Here is a 16,777-nt window from a genome sequence, read left to right as displayed (position 1 = left end):
GTAAGGTACCGGAAACAGTCGTGCAGACGGCGGCTTCATATAAACGTTCCGAGTTGTTTCGTATACAGCCGGAGACGGGACAGTCAACGGGCGGGCAGGTGGCGTCGATGAATAAACGTGGCGAGTTGCTTCGTAGATAGCCGGAGACGATGAAGCGCGTGGCGGAGCAACAGCGGCTGCATATGTTAGTGGTGCTGTAACATATGGTGGAGCCTGAGCTGGCGGCAATGTTTCGGCAACTTGCGATTCAATGACCTGGCCAAGCGAAGGCGATATGGGTGCCATCGGCTCGGTAGTTCTGGTGATTATAGATAGCTGCCGGGCGACCTCCTCGCGTATGAATTGCTTTATGAGTGGCATTAAAGCAGAGTGGTCCGCAGTGTCCTGGTGATAGTCGAGGGATGAAAGGTCCGCGGTGTCTTGAGCAGCGCAACGTGTGGAAGCACGTTGCCTACGCAGATCATCATAACTTTGGCAGAGCTGAATCACCTCGGCGACTGTTTGGGGACACTTCGCAGCAAGCATTTGGAATGCACCGTCATCGATTCCTTTCATTATGTTTTTTATCTTGCCTGCCTCATCCAAAGTCGTGTTGACGAGCTGGCAGAGGAAGAGCACATCTTCGATGTAGCTCGTGAAAGTCTCATCTGTTCTCTGTAGTCTGCCACGCAAGCGCTGTTCAGCACGAAGGTGGCAGACAGCAGGACGTCCAAAGACTTCCTAGAGGGTTTTTGCTAATTCCGACCAGGTACTGAAATCACTTTGATGATTCCTGTACCATAGTTTCACCACGTCGGTCACGTAGAAATTCACATTTGTGAGCTTATCGGCTGCGTTCCACTTATTGTACGCGCTCACCAGTTTATACTCGGCGATCCAGTTGTCTACATCTTGGTCCTCTGTGCCACCAAATAAGGGGGGGTCGCGCTGCTAGAGAGCGCCAGCGCAGAAGACAGGTATGGGTGCGAGACCTGGAGTGGCGGCCTGAGACGGTCGCGGATCAGTCATCGCAGAAGGTGGTTGGAGTGTGCGGCTACGAAGTCCCAGGGTGAGGACCAGATGTATTTCAGCACTTCCACCACTTGAAACGGGGTGTTTAACCAGCAGGAGTTGACTCTGCGAACGAAAGTTTTATTGAGCGCAAGGGCTAACTGAACGCAAGCCTGCGATCACAGCAAGTCTTCTTCCTTTTTTATATTTGAGCTCCATGCCCACTGCCCTCGTTACAAAAGAAACATTTACTATTTGGTTTGTCAGGCCTTCACCGTGCTGTGCATGTTCAAGCACGGCAGAATTCATCTGCATTCACGAGGTCAACTGGGCCAAGCTGTCATGGTGTAGCTAATTATAGCTGAACCACATCGTTTAGTCTGAATAACAGGTGAACCAGGAAAGTTTGACTTATAGCCTGTCGTACACCCAGGCCCCATAAATCAACTGTGCATCTGTAAAATTAACCGTGCGCCTATGCCAATCAACAAAAGAAATCATGCGCTTTCCGAAGCGGTAGAGCTTCAGCGACATGAATGTGGGAGTGAGCGTCCCCGCGCGGTTCTCTCTCCTCATGCATCTGCGCCTCCCATAGGAGCCGGACGCTGGTCGTCGCATTGCTCCATTCTAGCCACTGTACATTGGGGAACGAGATTCTGTAGACACACGTTGAACGCATGCCCGTGTGCCGTGCTCCAACAAGATTTTGGGACAAGTAACAGGAACAGAAACCACAGTGAATGCATTGTTTGTTCCAGTTGTAAGCAAGCGCTTAAATCAGACAAGCTACCCGTGATGAACCGAACTTTGGGTCAACCCATGTGCTACTCAGCATGCTACTCATGTTTCTTTTAGTGGAAGTAGGTGCAATTTTTTTTTTCACTTTTGTGCTGTAAGAGTGGAATAGAAGTGCCTGGTTACTCTTCTTCAAAGTGTCAACAGTGACAACAGCGCTGGATAACGTTGGCCATGTGCATTAATTATATTGTTCTTGTGAATCCTTGGGATGCGCTACCTGATTATCGGCGCATATTTAGGGTACAATTGCATGGTGCGGTGCTTTTTGTTCGCTTTCTAATAAATTTATTATTACGTATAGGCACTCACACTTCAGCACTAAGAGGTCAATAATTGACAATATTGCGCAAATCCTGAAAATTGAAAGGAAATGATTTATTGAATTACCATGTTTTGATTGAATAGATATATGTATATATTACCCGAAGCATAAGCTTCCAATGTTCTTTGTCTTCATTTCAGTTTGTCGACACATCTCAGAAAATATGGACGTACGAGACAACTAATAGAACACACGTTCGATGTGAAGTCGACAAGCGAGAATCGATAAGCCAGTTGTCCATCACATTCCAAAAATCTTGCCTGATCGGCGAAAGACGGTGAGCTTTTGGCTTGCTTTCGCCATTTTTCTACTTAACATGCATACTTCTTCGTCGCAGGTGTGACATGCAGATACAAGGCATCTTTGATACATTTTACAAAAGGCGGATGACTCTCTTTCACAGAGGTTGGGCTTACTCATTCACTCGCTTACAGTAGTCAGTAATTTCAGTTGTTCCAGGACAACGTCACAGGCCATTCAATTATTACATATATGTTTATTGACAAACTAGGGGTATCTTTACGTGCTTTAAATATAGTTGTGTGCGTCTGGGTGCTCTCACGGCGACCACTTTGCATCAGTTCATGCCAGGAATCACCAGAGAAAAGAGGCACAGCGTATGTATCTGATAGGCAAAATAGACAATGACATGAATAACATGGCATGCCTTTCACTTACGCCATAAATCTCTTTCCCATAGTCAAATATAGGATAAATGTGAACGCTTTAGAGCACTATACGCACTCTAGTATGGGAGAGCAAAAAGCTGTCCCAGGAGCATTGTGCGCCGATTATGGCGAGAAAAATTGCCCGCCGCTTCCCTCGGGGGAACACTCAGGAGGATGCGGAGCATATAATTGGTTAACGGGGTGTTAAAGTGCGACTTACTTGGGTCGATGGCTAAATTGGTTAACGTGGTTGTGAAATGGGGTGTTAAATTGCGACTTACTTGGGTCGATGGCTAAATTGGTTAACGTGGTTGTAGGAGGGGGTGTTAAATGAGTGAACACGTACACACGTATGCGAAAGGGCGGCGCTGGTCGAAGGGACGTCGATCATTGTGTTTGTGGATTCGTTGGAATTCATTTCACCGTGACCTTGGACGTCGACGCGCCGTACAAACCAACCGACGAGCGGCAACTGAGCGAGCGAGCGCCGACCTTGAGTATATATACAGCGCGACGGCGCATGCACTGTCAGCTGTTGAATGTTCGAGAAGGGGGAGGAGCGCAACGGCGCATGCGCGCGCGTCAGCTGCCGATGTTCTCGAAGCGTGACGGCACATGCGCGCTACATTATACAGCTAGCGAATGTTCGTGAAGAGGAGAAGCGCACGCGGTGTGTAGAGGAGGAAGGGTGCACAGATGGTGGAGGAGTGAAGCGCGCGCGGTGTGTAGAGGAGGAAGGGATGCACAGATGGTGGAAGAAAGGGGAGGAAGCTTGCGGACGGCGCCGCACTACAAGCCTCGAGTATTAGATGCTGCGCATCTAAAAGACGGAATAGATACCAGCACGCATGGTACACGAGTGTGTACCACACGTCAATTCATCTCCGTATGCGCCAAGGACCGCTAAAATGCATTCTTGAAACTAAGGTGCGTTGCGAAGTGCACACAATTGAAAAAAATCACAGCATATCCACGATGTGAATGATGATGAGGGGCCGAATTGACCGTCTGTCTGTCTGTCTGTCTGTCTGTCTCTCTGTCTGACTGTCTGTCCGTCCGTCCGTCCGTCCGTCCGTCCGTCTGTCTGTCTGTCTGTCTGTCTGTCTGTCTGTCTGTCTGCCTGTGCATATGCTGAGCCGGCTACGCCGCCGGAAGGACGCCGGCTTGCCCTAGACCATAAGTAGCTTAGCTTCTAAACACACTGTTATAGCAACGACATCACGTCAACCAATGAGCTGTTCTTAAGACGCTGGTGTTGTAAATCTGTCTGGTAAGCAGAAGGCCCGTGTACAATTATACAAATGACAGAAATGCATATAGATACCTCCAAAACATGGTTAAATATGTGGCGTGAGCATGTCCTTGCTTGCTGCATCTCTAAATTTGACTTTGAATTCATGGAATCTGTTGATTTTACGTAAAGGCGAAGTATCAGTATGCCGACTAAAAGCGCTTTGACTGCTTTCATCTAACTAGCAACCAATGACACACTGCTCTCATATCTTCTAAACTTAACATAAACAAAAATTAGCAAAGGAGGAGATTAGCGGATGAAGACCATGATTAGCAGATTACAAAGTGAATGTCGTGAGCTCTTCTCCGAAGACGCATGGTACAAACACACTCACCTTGGCCTATGGAACTTGGGTATACGCAATAATGGATTCACAATCTGTAGCAAGCCAGAAATAGCAAGAATTGATCTTGACAACGCCGACAATACATTTCGAGTTTTTCGAGCAGGTTCATGTTGGGAAAACGTCATCAGGGGCAAAGGATAAAAGCTGTGGTGTGAGCAAGCAAAAGACCCAGTAGACGACGAGAAGAAGAACAAAAGTGAAAGGAAAGGCAAAGGGTTTAAGCCGTCTAGATCGATCGGTATGCTATCCTACTCGGGGTACAGGAATGAGAGAGTTTGAAAGACAGAGAAACGGAGAGAGAGGAGAGTACGTACACTCCAGGTTTAACGTCACAGTCGTCATAACACTGTTAGTCTGTAACCACCAGTCCAAATCTGTTGCCTTCACTCGCAATGGCCTGTCTGAGCGACTTTCCAGGAATGATGTCTGGCGTCGTCGGTCTGCGAGCTATGCTGATTTCGATTGATTTGAAATGTAGGGTTTAGCCTCCCAAACCCATCAGATGATTATGAGAGACGCCGTAGGAGAGGGCTCCGGAAATTTCGGCTGCCTGGGGTTCTTTAACGTGCACTGAAGTCTGAGCACACTGGCCTACGGCCCTTCCACCTCCATCGAAAATGCAGCCAACCCAGCCTAGATTGGATCCCGCGGCCTAAGGTCAGCAGCCGAGTGCTTTAGCCACTAGAACACCCCGGTTGGGCACTGTGATCAATGCAGTGTAGAGCGACCGCTAGAAATGTTTTCTGGGCATTGAAGTAAAGACAGTCGCAGAATATGTGTTGTAGTGTCTCCTCGCTACCGCAGTTGTCATAGAAGGGGTTGTGAGCCATTTCAATGCGAAATAATAATGACATCGTGAAGGCCACTCTTAGCCATAAACGGCAAATCCTGATTACGTCGTAGTTTAGTAAACATCTGTAGTCGTAAAGTGTTTGGACTGTAGTGAAATTGATTGCGCAGTCTACTTGTATTCTATGTGGATAGAGTGATTTCCCGTGCGGCCAATCAAAGTTAGCTGGCAGCGTGAGTCCATGAAAGCATTATTGTCTCAAGGCTGGTGCCTTGAGATAATATGACGTGACGTGACGTGGTGAAGTGTGATGTGGAGACAATCCTAGAACGCAGTTTGGAGAAGATACGGAATGTCAAACACCAGCTGTTCTTATGGTTCGTGCCGCAGGTCTGATAGCAAAGATTGCACAGCTGCCTTCGAATCCCTAGAATGACCATTGTTGAGGCTGCTCGCTGTGGACTACGTGAAGTGCAGCGTGAAGACCAGTGGGCTCCGCAGCCATCGATGACGTGATCTATCTTAAAAGAGAAGGTAATATCTTTCGCTGGGAAGACCACTGCTTCGTACGAACACTGCCGAGTGGTTGATTCATCAGTGTAAACATGTACGTAATTGGCATACTCCTCGTTACAAAGCCTTAGGGATAGCTGTTGCAGCACCGGAGGTGCAAGATATGATATTTTTCTTATGCCGGGTACGATGAGATGCGCTGTATGTTGAATTATGCATCATGGTGGTGATGCAGGGCTAAATGCTGATGGAACGTGGGTGGCATAGCTAGAAATCGTTGCACAACACGACGTCCGTGGTCTCTGTGAAGGCAGTTTGCAAGGTGATAGCAATGGGCCCGGGGGAAATGTCTTAGGTGGGCTCAGCGGATCCTAGAAAACCCGCGTGGCAGTGAGGTTCTCCAGAACCAACCGGAAGCAGTACATCAAAATGTTGCGTATTAAGGTCTCAAAAGCGCGGATACGTTAATGTAACAGCGCCAGCGATGCGCTGGGTGGCCTACTGTGATACCCAGTGAAGTACGAGACGAGCACCATGCTTCACCCTTCTTAATTGATTGTAACCGGTATATCCTTCTATAAAGATGCTCTTTGAATATGGAGATTTTGTTCCAAAAAGCAGTTTTCCGTGCTGAGCAGTTTTTTTCGTGAAGGTCAATTGAAGTGGACAAAAGACGGCATTTTAATTGACTTCCCAGCTGCAGTAAGATTAGCGAGCAGCCATTGTGATAATAAACACTGAGTAGAAGGATGACGAGATAACAAAAACACAAATCTTTTTACGTTGTTCCCCTTTCAATAAAACTCTAAACGTCGCTTATAGACTGTTTCGCGAGAGCCTGCCGGTCACTAGCAACACTGTGCGTTAACCCGAAAATCACCCCTGAAAACTTACGGTTTTGCTTGTTCTTGCGTGGTTCTAGCGTTTGTTGTTGCCGCGGCTGCGTGTGTTCAGATATTTATGCAAATAAAATTATTCCGGTGAAGCGCTCGCCACTCAAGTACAGCTTTGTCAAGTCCTGATGCAGTATACACGCCTGAAATATTTTATATGCTAGCCAAAACGTTGTTTTCTGACCAATGACAATAGAAAGAGCACATGCTTTGCAGCGATGATGCGAAAAAAGTGTATTCCCGCTAAGAGCACGTAGGTTTTTTTTCTGCCCACTTCATCAAAGGCAATACCGGGAACACACTATTCTCTTCCACCCGCAGGAAACAAGTGTACTGACGCCTGAAAGGGGCAGCAAAACATGAAAGCTAACACTGAAAGGTGATTGCAAAGCTGTTCATTTTATAATTTGAGCGATATGAATGATGTGTACTGTTCTACACAACACGGAAAACAAAGTAGCCGAGCTTAACATGAATCGCCGCACAACACGTACGTCGTGGTGTCCCCGTTTCGTTGTTGTTGTATTTGATTTTTTTAAGTGATGCTGTCAAGTGGGCTCTCATCTGTGCAGGCATATTTGGCTCATCGCCTGTCTTTCTGTAGCTATTGAACATCGCCACAATCAAGCATTTATATTTAGGTATGAGCATAAGCTGTAGATTTAGGTAGGTTCGACTTGAAAGTTTCATTCATGAAGAGCTTCCTCGTGAGTAAATCATGATAGTTCGTGTGACCCTACAGCCACAGTTGACTTATCACATCAGCACATTATATAGTTTCTCAGCCACACGAACACGTCAGACTGCGAGTGATTCTGATCGCCACTGATCTCTTCAAAAAGTGCGGTGTGACACAGACGCAGAAATAAGCGTTTTATCTTGAGGTTGTGTGCTTAGACGAAAACACAAATATGTTAGGGGTTCAAAAGAAGGAAGGCTTAAAGTTAGAGTCAAAAAGCTGAATTGAAGAACTTCCCTAAGAATCCAACCACTCTTCTCCTGCATGTCGACGGTGTGGGTGCGCTTTGAAGACGCGGACAGAGAAAATACAGGTGTACAATGTCAATTCTTGGTCTGCGTCGTCAAAGCGCGATCCACATTGTCGGCATGCAGAACCAACTAGCTCAATTAGGTTCGCTGACAAACGTCTCCTGCAATTTGTGCATTTTCTGTTTGTATAGGCGCGACCACTCTCAGAGCAGGCCATACGGAGCAGGGGGCCGCGCTCACCGTAACGCCAAGACGTATATCCAAGACGATAGTCTTTCTTGGGGGCCTTCGACGGAAACATTTTGGTCTGTCTGCCTGTCTGTACATTTGTTTGTTTGTCCGCCTCAACGATACCTCAAACGCCATTAAACGGCCAACCCTACCCACTGCGCCCACCAATATTGCTCAAGGTTTAGCGTTCATAGTTGTGCAATTGTCAATTAAAAACTCAAATAGTGCGCATATCTGAGGCGCTATAACAACACGTCTATATTTTGTATGTCTGCCTTTATACGAGAACAGGCACACACAAGTAACTCTAAGGACTGTATCGTTTATCACGCTGCGTTAACAGTGCAACGCGATGCTCAAGAAGGTGTTTCTAACGCTTTGCTACGATGGCTCAGTGGTGGCACCTGCCCGTCGCTTTGCATTCTACATCTAATCACCTCCGAGAATGGCGCGCACCTTTCTCCGTGGTCGCGCACGCTTTCGTTTTCGAAGATAACTGCCAGATGGCGCTCGTGTCTAACCTGCCTAGATTCACTTGTTCGCCTCCGCTACACGCTCGAGGCACTCTAATGCAGCGCCTTCAGAATACCATTCACCGGTTTTCTTGCACAGAACATCAAATAGACGTTGTGTTCACTCTTTCCAGAAGCAAGCCTATCGTATTTCGATGCCATATACAGTGTAACATGTAGATTCGGGCCAATTTTTTGTAAGGCGACCATCGGCCACGCGAGCCGTGTGCGACGTCGTGCCCCTTCTTGTAGCCGCTAGATGTTGCTTCTAACGCAACTATAAGAAATGCGCGAGAAATAGTAGACGAGCAAACTTAAACACACCGCGAAAACACCACCGGGACCTTGAAAAAGCATTGCGGGAAGTGCCGCACAGGAAATCTGCTGGGGTAGGCCATTGGGTGAGAGGTGGTTTGTTTACAAACACCGAGACAGCCTATAGGGAAACATCTTTATAGACGTTCATCAGCTTCAAAGGTGTACGAAAATATATAAAAAAGGTGTGTCTGATTTCTCAGTCTACAAATAGGTACATAATGAAGACTGAAACGTGTCTTCACAGAGGCAATTAAGCACTAATTGTAAAAAACATGGCCAAGAGGACGAAGGAATGAAAGCTGCAGAAACAAATTGTAATATCACGCGAATAATGGTAAGCCCCTGGAAACTAACAGCGTACACCATATTCTAATGCAACCTAAAATATGTGAGCGCCACCCTCAAAACCTCAGTGCGTTTCTCCTTCACCTATAAGACGCAGTCGCAATGGCTTGGTTTCGCTCAAATAGTATACTTTTTCAGCTAATCACGACATTAGGAATTCAATCACACCGCTATTACTTGAAGCAATACGTTAGGCAGGCAGGACTGTCACAGTCCTTGATAAAATCTAGCAGGATATTCTACCATTTGCTACCAAACCGACAAGATAAGAAATATGTCAGTATTGAAGTTTTACCTATCTGAACTTACCGTACCTAGCGTACCGAGTTTCTAGCGTATCAAACTACTTAGCGCACCAAGTTCAAAATAGCTAATGTAACTGAAGCTTCGGCATACGTCTGCATTCTGTGTAGTGTGTAGCAGGCTTTAAATCACTCTGAATTATGCGCCTGGCATCTTGTCGATGCTGCTATGCAGCTATTACGTAGAATGAAGGAAAAAGACGGAGTAACACGCGTTTCTTTTGCAGTGGCGGGCCCACTTTGAACCATGAATTTGCGATAATCGCATGTTCTGAAGACCTATCACAATCTACATGTGTAGCACGCATCATTACTGCAATACAAAATGTGGCTTTGTGAAGAATGAATACAGGTTGTTTGTGTTTGTTTCCTTTGTATTGCCAAGCAGGGGAAATTATTAAACGCGAAGCACTTCTAACCAAATCTCAGCGAGTTTGAGCCATCTATCTATCTATCTATCTATCTATCTATCTATCTATCTATCTATCTATCTATCTATCTATCTATCTATCTATCTATCTATCTTGACATCTACGACTTTGAGCTCTCCTGGCCGCTTCGATAAGCGCACCTGTACCGAAATTGCTGAAGCATAACGTGACTGTATGACAAGCATAAGTGATAGTATTATTATAAAAATCATGACGTCTATGTCGAGAAAGTCATTATTTACATGTCATGGTCTTGCTGCTCTTGTGGTGGTTTCGTTCACCTAACATATTGCGAAACTGGTGTGATATAAGACATGCCTACATGACCAGTATAATTGACACACCGTAACGTTGAAATAATAAAATATGTCTCAAGTAAGAGCATGAATGCACGCCACGGTTATAGTGCGCTCACGGCTTTTTTGCTAGCTTCACGTACACCAAATTTAGTGTGACGTGACTTCAATGGATGACGAAAGCGTAGGAGTGGTCCCAGATGACAATCATGGCATGCGTGTCATGCAAAAACAAGATACACACCATGCTCATCATGTGCTCGCGGCCGTTTTGCTCGCTACACGTATACCTGAATTGAGTATTACGTGAAGCGAACGAATGACAAAGCTAAGTGACACGTCCAAACAGGATCATATATCATATGTGCGTCATGTAAAACATGACTACGTTCTACCCTCAAAGCTTGCTTCACATATACCAAATTTGGTATTCCGTGACGTGACGTGAAAAAAGGTAGGTGTAACCTTAAGAGACAACAAGAGAGCAGAGTGGATTAGGGAACAAACGAGGGTTAAGGATATCATAGTTGAAATCAAGAAGAGAAAATGGACATGGGCCGGGCATGTAGCGCGTAGACAGGATAACCGCTGGTCATTAAGGGTAACTCACTGGATTCCCAGTAAATGATGATTTGATTTGTGGGGTTTAATGTCCCGAAACCACCACATGATTATGAGAGACGCCGTAGTGGAGGGCTCCAGAATTTTGGACCACCTTGGGTTCTTTAACGTGCACCCAAATCTGAGTACACGGGCCTACACCATATTCGCCTCCATTGGAAATGCAGCCGCCACAGCCGGGATTTGATCCCGCGACCTGCCGGTCAGCAGCCGAGTACCTTAGCCATTAGACCACCGTGGCGGGGCAGGATTCCCAGAGAAGGCAAGCGAGTTAATGAGAAACAGAAGGTTAGGTGGGCAAATGAGATTAAAAGGTTTGCGGGGATAAATTGGCAGTAGCAAGCACAGGACCGGGTTAACTGGCGGAACATGGGAGAGGCCTTTGTCCTGTAGAAGACGTAGTCAGACTGATCATGATGTTGATGACGTGAATGGATGATGAAGGTATATGATCGGTGCAAACATGATAATCATGACATGAATGTCATGTAGGAACATGGGTACATACGACGCTCATGATGCGCTGGCGGCCGTTTCGTAAGCTTTTTATATACCAAATTTGGTAATACGTGACGTCAATGGATGACGAAGGTATATGACTGGTGCAGACATGATAATCAAGGCAGGCGTGTGATTGAAGAACATGATTTCATATCGCACCCATGATGCGCTCGCGGCTGTTTTGCTAGCTTCACATGTACCAAATAGGTAATACGTGAAGGGAATGGACGACGAAGGTAAATGACAGTTCAAAACATGACAATGATCACATGTGTGTCATGTTGAAAATGACTACAAGCTACACTCATAGCACGCTTGTTGCCGCTTCGCTAGCTTCACATATACCAAAATTGGCATTTTGTGACGTGAATGAACGACGAACAGAAATTCCAGGCACAAACATGACAATCCTGACATTGAAGTCATGTACGCCATAATTTACGTTCACCTTGTAATGATGTGCTGATTTGAAAGTGACAAATCGACCTTCCTCATTCTTGCTTCGAATATCATCGATTCCCTCTTCACGTGAGATCTGCCAATTTTTTCTCACTGTACTTTTAAGGAGACGGTGGCTATGCGGTAGAAGACTTGTTTGTCATGCAAACAACCGTGCTTGGAACTTCATACGGACCTAGAATTTTTATTATTTATATCAATTTAATCTTCCTTAATTTTTCGGTCATGCACAAGATGACATTTCTCTCATAACCGTTGACGCCGACACTGTAACGTCTGTGACACACAATCTTTAACGCTGTCGCTTTAATAACTAAGCCGCAGCTAGTTTTAAAAGCTAGTTTGAACTTGCGAAAGCAGCACTGTGCTAGCGGATAATTTGCTGTGTATAGATGAGCACTTCTGTTGAGAGAATTATGCATCCTGATTTTCATTTCATACACGTCGTGATGTGACCTGATTTCCATCGACATCCATGCATTCGACCCGTTTTTCATAGCTGTCACAGTCGCATGCCACTTTGCTAAGACGTTAGTGGTTTAGGGGTGACTTTGTAACACTGATTGCTTTTAGAATACTTTGTTTAAAGTATAGAGATTGCTCTAGCAATCACTGTGTGACAGTTAAAAGACCTTTGATTGTATTTGCGCAACTTATGAAGACGATCAATTAATTGAGAAATTGGTCAGAGCCTAGCACACTACAGCTTTGTTATTAAATGGCATGACATTGCTTCGACTTTATTACTGCATTATGTTCGTAATGCAGAGCAACAGCATACAATCTGCTTGTTAATTAACTTGTTATATGCCTCTTAATTTACTGTCCGATCGGTACCTAATGCATTTTAACGTTTCAACATGACACTACGTTGTGGTGGTGCTTACATACGTTATTGTTCTACTCCTGCACTATACATTATCAAGCGTATCAGTTATGAATGACAATGATGCAATTATGTGTGATGTTAACAAAAAAAGACTCCAGGGCTAGCGTTTTCTTCTTAAACATAACACTTTTCAGTAACTATTACATATGTATAAATTTTCAGATATCTTCAGAAGCGTTGAAACTTTGCTCTTCCTGGCCTCAGACTATTCCTGTGCGGTTTTGAAGATCGAGTCACTATCAGACTGTACGTATTTCATCTTTGGTCGTACATTCAAAGATAAATTTTGCTTTTTACTAACGGCAGTTTAGTGGAACGCACTTAGCGATATGCATTCAGAAAGGTATATACAACGCCCTGCAGCGATTCTTATAGACGTGTTGCCCAACTAAAATAAAGACACTAAGATAGAGTTGTTTTCGACGTAACTACCCATATAATATTTCTGGGATTTTTTAAAAAAGAAACTAAAAAGAATCGAGAAATACAGGAAGACTGATACTGCACTACTGTTACCAATGAACCTGTTCCCACTAGGCAAATTTTTGTATTGGGTTGGCGAAACCATTAACGCGGCGCGTAATGTTTCATTTTTCCTCAACCCTTCGAATACGAGCGTTTGGCACGCGCTCTCCCACTCCCTCAATTGGTCCGGCATGGTATGCAATACTTTCAACGGAAGATAAAGAGGGTGCACAAGAAGGATGAGAAAAAATATTAAGATAGAAAAATTAAGAAATAGGTTGAAGGTGGGATTGAAACAGAAAAAACTTGGGAGAGAGAAAACACAGAGATAGAGACAGAAATATAGTGAAAACGAAAGAAGACAAAAGAAGGGATACTGACAAATAGAGAAAGCAAGGGAAATATATAGACACTGATATATATATATATATATATATATATATATATATATATATATATATATATATATATATATATATATATATATATTCTCGCAGTGCAACGCGAACAAAAGATGACAGCAGCTTACGGCAGCGAAAAGAGCGTATTCAGGATCAGCTGTACAGCAAGATGCCTGCTTCGTTGTCGTCCCAAAAAACCACCTGACCCACTAGCTGGAATCTACAAAACATTCCTATCATCGTTCTTTTTCATATAAACACGTGTCACTTGCCCCTCCTTATAAGAGCATCGCCCCGATGCTAATGCAGACGCACAGTATTTTTTTTTAACGTGCAGTCAGTCACTCACGTACGGCTTCATACGCACTACATGAACAAGTTCAGGCTGGTGCTGGCGACGCCTCGGACATTGGGGACGGTCGGAGGCAACCTCGTAGGTGACGTCACTTAGCTGGCGCGATTCTCGGTATGGCCCGAAATATCGCCTTAGCAGCTTCTCAGACAGTCCACGTTTTCGTACGGGTGTCCAAACCCACACTCTGTCACCGATTTTGTACGTTACAGTTCTATGGCGAGCATTGTAGCGGCCTGCATTGTAGTCTTGTCGCTGGTGGATCCGTAAGCGGGCGAGCTGTCTAGCTTCTTCCGCGCGTTTAGTGAACACGTCAGCGCCTTTGTCGGTAGCGTCCCATTCATGTGGCAACATCGCATCCAGCATAGTCCGTACCTCCCGTCCGTGAACCAAGCTGAATGGAGTCATGCGAGTCGTCTCTTGTTTAGCCGTATTGTATGCGAACGTGATATAGGGCAAAATCTCGTACCAATTCTTATGTTGGACGTCCACGTACATCGACAGCATGTCTTCAATCGTCTTGTTGAGGCGCTCCGTTAGTCCATTTGTTTGCGGGTGGTACGCAGTGGTCTTACGGTGAGTCGTTCCACTAAGCATCAGGACGTGGTCTAAAATTGCTGCCGTAAATGCTGTTCCGCGGTCCGTAATCACGATAGTCGGAGCACCGTGGCGTAACACAATATTTTCTATGAAAAATCTCGCCACTTCCACTGCGGTGCTCTTTTGAATAGCTTTTGTTTCGGCATACCTGGTTAGGTAGTCTGTTGCGACTATAACCCAGCGATTCCCTGCAGTAAAAGTAGGCAGGGGTCCCAAAATATCCATTCCTATCTGTTCAAACGGTGTACGTGGAACCTGTACTGGTTGCAGCTGACCGGCGGGTCTCTTTGGAGGTGACTTGCGGCGCTGGCAATCGATGCAAGTGTGAACGTGGTGCTTGACGGCTGTTGTGAGTCGTGGCCAGTAATATCCCTGCTGTACTCTTGCCAATGTGCGAGTGTAGCCTAAATGGCCAGACGTCGGCTCATTGTGACATGCTTGGAGCACTTCAGTTCGAAGAGGTGCAGGAATAACGAGCAAATAGGGAGCTCCGATAGACGAAAAGTTTCTCTTGTAGAGGACGCCATTGCGTAAGCAAAATGACGATAATGTCCTTGCAAAGACTCTAGGTGCCCTCGAAGAACGTCCGTCCACGTAATTAATAAAATCAAGCAATTCAGGGTCACTTCGTTGTTGTTGGGCAATCGTGGACGCGTCGAGAACACCAAGGAAGGCCATATCGTTGTCGTCAGAAAGAGAAGCTGACTGTACTGGTGATCGAGACAGGCAGTCGGCGTCCGTATGGCGCTTCCCAGACTTGTGTATGACCGTCATATCAAACTCTTGTAACTTCAGACTCCAGCGTGCTAATCGGCCGGTTGGATCTCTTAAATTAGTCAAGCAACAGAGGGAATGATGGTCACTTATAACTTTGAAAGCGCGGCCATACAAGTACGGGCGAAATTTCATAACTGCCCAGACCACGGCGAGGCATTCTTTCTCAGTTGTTGAATAATTGGCCTCAGCGCGTGTTAGCGTCCTGCTTGCTTAGGCGATCACTCGTTTCGTGTCTTCTTGCCACTGCACAAGCACAGCTCCGAGGCCTACATTGCTTGCGTCAGTGTGAAGCATTGTTGGCGCTTGTTCGTCGAAGTGAGCAAGCACTGGGGGTGTTTGAAGACGTTGGCGGAGGTCATTAAACGCTGCTTGCTGTTCTTGATTCCACTCAATGGTGGCGTCGTCTCTGGTGAGCCGAGTTAACGGTGACGCAATCCGTGCAAAGTCGGCGATGAACCGGCGATAGTAGGCGCATAGGCCCAGAAAGCGCCTAACGGCTTTCTTATCGGACGGTACTGGGAACTGTGCCACAGCCGCAAGTTTTTCGGGATCAGGCCGAACGCCGGTACAGCTGACGACATGACCAAGAAACAGCAGTTCTTCAAAACAAAAGTGGCATTTCTCTGGTTTTAATGTGAGGCCTGCAGAGCGTATGGCTCGTAAAACAACTTCTAGCCTCTTGAGATGCTCTTCAAAAGTTGGGGAAAACACTATGACGTCGTCTAGATAAACTAAACAGGTCTTCCATTTTAACCCTGAAAGTACAGTGTCCATGAGCCTTTGAAAAGTAGCGGGCGCTGAGCACAGACCGAAGGGTAGAACTTTAAATTCATATAAACCACCCGGCGTCACAAAAGCGGTTTTTTCCCGATCTCTTGGGTCTACCTCGATCTGCCAATATCCACTTCTGAGGTCCATTGAAGAAAAGTAGCGAGCGTTCCGAAGCCTATCGAGGGAGTCATCAATACGTGGAAGCGGATACACATCTTTCTTAGTCACTTGATTCAGCTTCCTGTAATCCACGCAAAAACGCAGGGTACCGTCCTTTTTCTTAACTAATACTACAGGCGATGCCCACGGGCTCTGTGATGGCTGAATCACATCATCTTCAAGCATTTTAGCGACTTGTTGCTGTATCACTTCCCGTTCCTTTGGAGCCACACGATAAGGATTCTGGTGTATAGGCCTTGCTGCGTCGTGGGTAATTATTCGATGCTTTGTTAGCGGCGTTCGACCAACCCGTGATGTCGATGAAAAGCAGTCCTGGAATTAACTAGCAGCTCAAGAAGTCTAGTTCGTTCGTCCCTTGACAACGTAGTACCAACGTCAAGATTAGGTAGTGATTCTTCTTGAGGTGCTTCGTCTAGGGCCGATAAACTGCCTTGAATTTCTGCAGTAGTGTCAAAGTAAGCGACGGTTGTACCCTTCGGGAGATGTCGGCGCTCAGTGCTGAAGTTAGTGAGCAGCAAGTTTGTGCGTCCAGCAGTGACAGTGACAAGACCTCGAGCAACTGAAATACCGTGGCTAAATATCAGTGAGCTTATTTGGTCAGCAATGCCGTCGCCGTCAAACGGCTCATCCCCTGCCACCGAAACAAGCGTACAAGATCGTGGCGGGACGACCACATCATCATCCGTCAGACGCAAAGGCCCTGAACAAGACGTATGTCTCAG

General features: G+C 45.8%; 1 long non-coding RNA gene across 2 annotated transcripts in view; it reads left to right on the top strand.

Annotated features, from left to right (window-relative positions):
- LOC142771417 (uncharacterized) overlaps positions 1-12,756 on the top strand; it is a 28,038-nt gene extending 15,282 nt beyond the window's left edge. Inside the window, exons 2-3 of one of the 2 annotated variants that reach the window (XR_012885907.1) lie at positions 2,251-2,387; positions 12,672-12,756. This is a non-coding gene — a long non-coding RNA (uncharacterized LOC142771417). Of the gene's footprint in view, positions 1-2,250; positions 2,388-2,447; positions 2,581-12,671 lie in introns of those variants that run through there. The other variant, XR_012885906.1, reaches the window with a different exon arrangement.
- The last annotated feature ends 4,021 nt before the right edge of the window (positions 12,757-16,777 follow it).

The sequence above is a fragment of the Rhipicephalus microplus genome, chromosome 9 (genome assembly GCF_043290135.1).
Source record: "Rhipicephalus microplus isolate Deutch F79 chromosome 9, USDA_Rmic, whole genome shotgun sequence".
Classification (NCBI taxonomy): domain Eukaryota; kingdom Metazoa; phylum Arthropoda; class Arachnida; order Ixodida; family Ixodidae; genus Rhipicephalus; species Rhipicephalus microplus.
This window is presented reverse-complemented; position numbering and strand designations above follow the sequence as displayed.